Below are 9,015 nucleotides of genomic sequence, written 5' to 3'. Positions count from 1 at the left end.
TTTGTAGCTATATAGAATTTATACTACATTCCATTTAAAAACGTTTACTTATATTATATCTTAGATTATATGTTATCTATATATTTATTTTGTATTTGTTTTTAAAATGATTAATATCTATATGAAATTTTAATATAATTATAGTATACATAATAAGTATATTTTTATATACAAAATATTTATTTAAAAAAAATGCTAGTTTTGATAATACTGACTCTTTTAATAATAATAATAACTTTAATAATAATGTTAAAACTAATAACGAAAACGGTAATGGTAATAATAATAATAGTAGTAATGTTAATAATAATATTACTAATAATTTAAAATAATACAAATTCTAATATTCATGATAATAATAAATTTTTATTACTTTCATAATACTAATAATAACAATAATCATAATCATAATCATAATAACAATAATAATAATACTAATACTAATAATAATAATAATAATAATAATAATACTAATACTTTATATTATAATAATAATAATAATAATGATAACAATAAGAATAATAATAATAAAAATAATAATTATAGTAATAAAAATGATAATAAAAATAATAATACTAATTAATATGAGGCTACCTTCAAGAATTAAACCCTTAAAAAAATACTGCCTCGTACCGGGCTCGAACTCAAGACCTCTAGCTAAACCGTCAAGACCCTTAACCAATGCTCCATTCGTGTTAATCTGATTTATAACATAACCATAAATATATAACCCGAGATTTGTATGTCCCTTCTTCTTCATTAATTTATGCAAATCAACTCCGAATCACTTCTAAAATTAATTTATCGTTTGTTTTAGTTTTTAACATTTAATTATAAATATCATATGATCAAAATTAATAGTCTCTATTTACGGATTATTGGAACTAGCTGTACAGGTTCGACAGAAAAAAATAAATAAAATAAAAACGTAAATCATGATTTTTATTTCTAGGTTGTTTTAGCTGATAATTGTAACATGAAACATGTTTCAAATCGTTCCTTTAAACTTATGAAATTCTCAATTAAGTTAGAAAAGTAACAGACAACTTTAATTTGATTGAAGAACTTCTGTTTGACTTTTAAAATAATAACTTTGACTCCAAAAATTCAAGCTCGTTATCAAGAATTGAAGTTTGTAATTTTGCAGATAGTTTGAGTTAAATAATTCAATCACAACAGCATTTAAAGATTTTGAATTAGAATTCGCATTTGAGTTATTACTTAAAGGCTGTCAAGAACACGCAGAACCCAAATCGAATTTCAAGTTTTAAAACGTTTTAGATAAACATTACAACATGAATTACATAGTAAATGCTTTCTATAAACTTTTTGAATCATTATTTGATCCTGAAACATCAATTAGACTTCAAATTTTAAGATGAACAAAATCTTTGACTTTTTGTATTTAACCTTTGACTTCAAAAATTCAAAACTAATTCAAAGAATTGGAGTATAAAAGCTTACAGATAGTTTATTTGGATCGTTCCTAACAGGATTGCATCTCCAGATTTTGAATTCAATTCGTACATGGGAGTTTTTGGAAAATGATACAAGAACAGAGGAAAATGTTTCGGTTTTATTAAATTTCTATGGTCTTTTCTATTCAACAGCAGATATTAGCATTGTATGACGATAAAGGGGTTTTAATTCAATAATTGGAGCAGTTTTTCCTTGTTGTAATTTAGTGATGATGATCGATTATTGATCACAGGTCTAACAGATACAAATAAAATCAGACAGATAAATAATCACGCATATTATAACTATATATATAATTAAATAATTAGTCTTAATGTTTTTATATATATATATATATATATATATATATATATATATATATATATATATATATATATATATATATAACCACATTATTTATATATATATAAGTATATATGTATTTAGGTATATTTGATTTTGTATATCTATCTATATATCTGTTTATATATTTTTATTTATATATATATATAACTAAAATTTATATAGGTATTTGTATTTATATATATCAGTATCTGTATAACTATATATATATATATATATCAAGTATATATATATATATATATATATATATATATATATATATTAAATATATAAGTAAACATAGTAATATCTGTTATACAAACAATATTAAATATTAATCTTAATGATAATAATAGAACTAATAATATTAATAATAATAAAAATAATAATAATAATAATATCAATAATATTAATAATACTTATACATATCAAATTTTACATATTTATATATATATATATATATATATTTTATATACAACAAATTATAATTTTAATAGTACAAATATTAATTTTTAATATTTATAATAAAAGTAATGCTAATAATATAACAATTATATTCAAACTTGTAATTAAATTTAATTATTAATGTTATATGATAATATATATTAAATATTTATCATTCGTACGTTTTATATATATATATATATATATATATATATATATATATATATATATATATATATATATATATATATATATATATATATATATATTACATTATATATAATATTACTTATGTATAGTAATTATATTATATATATATATATATATATATATAATAATATTAATAATAATAAAAATAATAATATCAATAATATTAATAATACTTATACATATCAAATTTTATATATATATATATATATATATATATATATATATATATTTTATATACAACAAATTATAATTTTAATAGTACAAATATTAATTTTTAATATTTATAATAAAAGTAATGCTAATAATATAACAATTATATTCAAACTTGTAATTAAATTTAATTATTAATGTTATATGATAATATATATTAAATATTTATCATTCGTACGTTTTATATATATATATATATTACATTATATATAATATTACTTATGTATAGTAATTATATATATATATATATATATATATATATATATATATATATATATATATATATATATATATATATATTTACATATCTAATTACAACAAGTGATTCGTGAATCGTCGGGTATAGTCAAAGGGCAATTGCATTCATGTAATCTGTTCCAAACTTTCAAGACTCAACAATACAGACTTTACTTATCATGTCAGAAACATATAAAGATTAAGTTTAAATTTGGTTGGAAATCTCCGGGTCGTCACAGTACCTACCCGTTAAAGAAATTTCGTCCCGAAATTTTAGTGTGGTTGTCATGGCTAACAATAAGAATGTTTTCCTGACGAATATGAGCTGATAAATATAGTTTTATTACTGTTGAGTAATATGGATAATATAATTCGATTACTCGAAGTGTACGAATGAAGCTATCACAAAAGATTGAGATAGAGATTTAACTTTTGACGTAGTCACGATTGATTTTAGAAAATAAGGTGCGTCTTAACTTTTGACGTTGTCTTGGTTGAATTCCGGAATTCAAGAGATTTAAATAAAATCTTCGAAATCTAAAAGATTTGATTCTCCGGCGAGTAAGGAAATTAAGATCTCTATAATTAAATGCGGTGATCCGCCTCGATTACTCTGTCTGATATTTCCATTATAAATTAAACTCTTCCGTCCCATTATTCTCACCATTCCTATACTTTCTTTCTTAGTTCATACATCCAAAAGATTGTGAAAAGGCTTAATCCCGTTCTAATCCTCGATATTTTTCCTAATTATCATTTTTGTCATCCTTATATCAATCTTCCACCAGGAAAATCTGTTTACTTCTACCATTACCTTGGGGTGATACTATTCTTAATTCTATCGTGTCTTTATATTGCTATTTGTATTAATATCCACGGTTGTAACTTCTGCGTTGTTGTTGGGTTTTATATCTTCCCTTATGTTTCGATGTCCCTGCTTCTGTCCTTCTGTAATCATTGACATCCACAGTTAATACTCTCTCCAATTTACTGTGATTTTTACTCCCATTTATTTCAGATCTTCATTCTTTTGTTTTCTCTTCCCGACTTTAAATCAAGCGAATAATGGTCCAGAATTCATAGGTATGGAATTTTGAATAATCCTAATGTTCTAAGTAGAAAGGGACATAATAGCACGATCTTGATTGGTTAAATTACCAGAGGTTTACGGAAAAAGATAGAACTATCAAGAAAATATATTCTTGATATGTTTATAGATCGGATAGAATGTAAGAGTCGTGTAACATGTCACATGATGACGTTATGATATGTGAATCATCACGTTTCATTTAGAAACTCAGCATGACTTACTGTAATATAATCACGTTGATCAAGTGTCATTATATTATACTAACTCATGCTTCAGTTCCCAACACTACTTCAAAAACATTCATATTTTAAATTTGAATTTTTCAGATTTTAGAAACTAAAATAGTTTCCTTTATTATGTAGCACTGATAGCGCATAGAGATAAATGATTTCAGATAAGAATAGTTATGAAAATATCTTCAGGAAGATCGAGGATATTTATAATGAATGATACGATGATATCTTAGAATTTCTAATATCGATGGATCATGATGAAGATTGTCCGTAAAAGTGTAGAGTCAGGAGCAAGGTATTCGTTAATAACTTCAGCAGATACTGGATCATTTGGATTCTTTGAGGGCAAGTTTAGTCTTTTTGATTTGTCCACAACCTCCTTCATAGTTTGCTCAATCCGTTTTCCAGTACCAAACCTTCTTTTTTCTGAGCTTTGCCAACACAATATTCTTTATCATCAAACTTTTTACTGTTATGGTTGTCTACAGTTTCTGCTGCTTCATTCAGCTTTTTCAAAATTCAGGATATTGATTCGTAGACTGGGTGCTTTTCAGAATGAAAGATCATAATTCTAAGAGATAAATATTATATGTATACATATAATTGTTGATGCAGAAATGCTGCGAGATTCGAAATACTAATTGTTAATTCTCGGTAATTGATGTGGTAATTCTCGTTATAAGATGTGGATGAGTATATGAATAGGTTTTAACGAACAAATATAATGGTTCTTCGAAGAGACTTAAGCCAAGGAGCAACGAGGTTGCTGGTACGTCTACTGATAATATGGTGAAATATAAAAGGTTCTCCGGTAATAATAAAAGAGCACGCATATATATCAAGGTTATAATAAGGTTGTTTCGAACGAAAAATCGAAGTTGACTTGCTGGAGCTGTGACAAAATTGGCTAATTTGGAGAGGGATTGTAAAGTGATTTTCGGTAATAACACGCCGATGGATCATAGATTCATATTAAACTTCTACTTGGATTCCGGAAGTTCTCCCAGGTGCGTGACTGTGGATGACATGTGGTGGATCATCATCTCGATTGAGGTATTTTCAAGAATCATGAAAGGTTTGAACGTATATTGTAATTGTCAAGATACAAATGAGGTTTAAGAGGAAATCAAGTGGCAAACTTGAAGAATTGTTTAGTTTCATATGTTATAATCAATATTTTAATTCATTTTTAATTGTCCAATGTTGATAGTCTACAGTAGTAGTCCACAGTTAGTAATTCAATAATTCATATATAATATTCGAATTAATTAATACGTATCGTGACCCGTATACATGTCTCAGACTCAATCACAACTCAAAGTATATATATTATTATAGAATCAACCTCAACCCTGTATAGCTAACTCGATCATTACCGCATATAGAGTGTCTATGGTTATTCCAAATAATATATATAGATGCGTTGATATGATATGTCAAAACGTTGTATACGTGTCCCGATATTTTAAAGTGCGTAAAATAAATAACAGAAATTAAATGACGATAAATAAAATTACGAGAATATAAATTGCGATAAATAAATTGCGATAAATAAAATGTAACCAGTTAGCTAGGAACAGTTAGCGTGGATTCTTAACAAAATTTTCCTCATAGTTAATTTGTTTGTTTCTAACAAATTTTATTTGTTGTCCAATGTTTTCTTCATTGTGCCACTTGTTTGATTCTGGTAAGTCAAAATCCAAATATGAAATTGAATGGAAATGGTTATTATGTGGATGTAAGTAGGATAGTAAATGATCGTTGAATCAGATTCGAAAAATGTACAATGTGACTTATTAATGTGAAATCTAAATATTCCTCGGGTATTACCTACCCGTTAAAATATTTTCACCATTAACAGTTTGTACAAAAGAATTTTTAATTACAATCTTTATATATACATATATATTTTCTTCAGATGTAATCATGGATTTAATGAGTTAATAGGATATTAAACTCATTTGATTTACCGTTAGAACAAGAATATATAATCTCTAAAATATTAGAGATTACATGATCGCCATGTCGAACGAAGATAAATGATGTAGAACGTCATGTAGAACGATGATTATGCTCGAGGTGCATAATGAGATGTTAAGGCGTGTGATGTTGAAACCTGGGTTATTGGTGGTACTGTTGGTGCCGGTGATGTTGCTGAAGCTGGAACATTTTGCACCATATTCTCCAAAGTTACTATTCGAGCGCGAAGTTCGTTGACTTCTTCTATCACACCGGGATGATTGTCGGTTGGGACGAGCGGATGAATAAGATCTAAAATCTGAGATAAGATATAATCATGACGAGATACTCTGGAAATGAGAGAGAAAATAGTATTACGAACAGGTTCGCCGGTAAGTGTTTCAAGTTCTTCGCCAAAAGGGCAATAAGATGGGTGGAAGGGATCGCCTTCTTCTTGTCTTCAATGATTTAGTAGACTACGAACCCATCAGATGAATTGAGGATGGCTGATTGGTTGATTCATTCTGGTGACGCTGCTTTCTGGAGCTTAGGTGAACATCCATGTCGGAATAGCTGTCGAAATCCGAGGAATTCGAACTGGTTGAGAGATCCATCTCGTATGATCAGATGGAGGATTCTCGATATGAATTAGATTATAGGATGTAGATTAGTATCCTGCAATACATAATTTACATGTGCATATATAATACTAAAATCCCATAAGTTACGGAGGAATCTACGGAAGCTGTCAGGCAAATCTATAGTAACAGATACGCTAAGATATAAATTTTGTCTGTACACTATCGATGCACTAACTGCAGTAAGATGTGTCTAGACTAAGAATGATAAGCAGGTAATTTTCTAAGGATGATAAGTAGGTAATTTTCGACACGAAATGATAAGCAAAATGTAACGACCCTGGAATTTCCAACGTTTATTTATTAATTATTATTATTATTAATACGTGTGATTAAACGAATGTATGTTATTACATTTACATGTTGCCATGATTGCCCGAACTTGACTTTAATTGCCCGAAACGTCTTTGTGACATCCGAAACTTTCACGAATAATATTTTTAGAGTATTATTTACATTCATGATTAATTTATTAATCATTTTAATTAACTATGGTGATTAGTTAGTTACTTGGGCTTTAATTGGATTTATTTCTTAACTAATTGAACTTGGGCTTAATTAATGTAATGGACTCATGATATTGGGCTTCCAAGCCCACCCTACATTTTAAATGGATTAACTAGCCCACTTAGTCATGTAAGTAGTACTTGTAAATGTAACTAGTTAGTTTTGTCACATGAGAATCTAGTTAACTCTTAATCCCCATGCAACTACACCCATTAACCACACTTTTGAGGCTATACATGCTAGAGACCACCAAACAAATCCCTTCCCCCTCCTTGAAGGCCAAAACCATCGGCCATCTAGCATATGGGGAGAGATTTTCATTTTTTTTACTACATGTACACTAGTATCTTTCATTTACTTCTCATTCTCAAAACACACTTCAACTTGCACTTCAACTTTCCTTTCTTTTTCTCTCAAGATTGTAAGTAACTTGAGACAACTCTTTCTTCTCTTTTTCTTGCTAAAACCGAATTCCACATTCACATATCATCATCATCTTTGTTCTTTAATATTGTAAAATTACTTGATACTTGTTAGATGTTGTTGTTATTTAGTTACATGAACTTTATTGATATTATTTTCTTACTAGTTTCAAGAATTAACTCTTTAGTTGATTCTTCATAATATCTTGTATTTATTAAGAACACAAGAACATAAACTTACTAGTTTATAATTCTACGTTTAATGTTTCCAAAGATTTAAGGTTCATGTGTTGAAAGCATACTTGTGATTCATGAGGTAAACTTTAAAGTTTACTTTCCTTAAAGATCAAGCTTAGGCTTGAATCTTTAAAGTATGCAACCCATGAACTCATTAACTTGTTTAAATTAGTTTGTTATTTCATTTATACACTTTACTAAGTTGATAATCTAAGTTTTGTAACTTATGGTTTCACTAAAGTAAAGATACAAGTATTAATCCTTAAGATTTAACTTAATAACTTTAGATCTAGACTTTTGAGTCTTGGATCTTCAAGATCTAACTAAGAACTATGTTCTACATTTTAAGATCTTGATTAGTAGTTTATTTTCAAGTTTATAGTTCTACATTACTTTTACATTTCATGCATGTGCTAAATCTAAGACTTTGATGTAACTTTGGTTCATCAAAACACTTACAACTCTTAAGTGAAGTTGTGCTACATGTCTTAGACTTGCACAAGGGTTATGATGGTCCAAACTTGGTAAAAATGATGCAAACACATCAATGAGTTGTACACTTGAAGCTATATGCATCAAGGATGAGAACCGTGATAAGCATCGAGCACCGGAACCCATTATTTTACTGCTGTCTGTGTTATACCTAGTGTTTTGCTGATTCTGTAACAGTCCAGTAGACCTGGGTTGTTGCGGTTATGATTTTCAAATAGATCTTTTCGAGTAGATAACTTTTCATATAGGACTCGTCTTAATCCGAGTTACGGTTTAGGATTTATGGCCCCCCGATCGTCACTATGTCCTTTTAACGTTGTGCAGAAATTTCTGACCTACTCGCACTTAGACCGTCGCCACGGTCAAAAGAAGACGAGTTTGCTTCTGTAAATTTTACCACACTTAAAGGACTCATATACGGAGCTATGGCCACTGGTCTCACCTTAATTCAGTAAGGGTAGAGGCCGTGGTGACTGATCAAAGTCAGCCTTTGTTTTAAACTACTTTCATAAACGAAACCTACTTTACGCCCTTTG

The sequence above is a fragment of the Rutidosis leptorrhynchoides genome, chromosome 4 (genome assembly GCF_046630445.1).
Source record: "Rutidosis leptorrhynchoides isolate AG116_Rl617_1_P2 chromosome 4, CSIRO_AGI_Rlap_v1, whole genome shotgun sequence".
In the NCBI taxonomy this organism is placed as follows: domain Eukaryota; kingdom Viridiplantae; phylum Streptophyta; class Magnoliopsida; order Asterales; family Asteraceae; genus Rutidosis; species Rutidosis leptorrhynchoides.
This window is presented reverse-complemented; position numbering follows the sequence as displayed.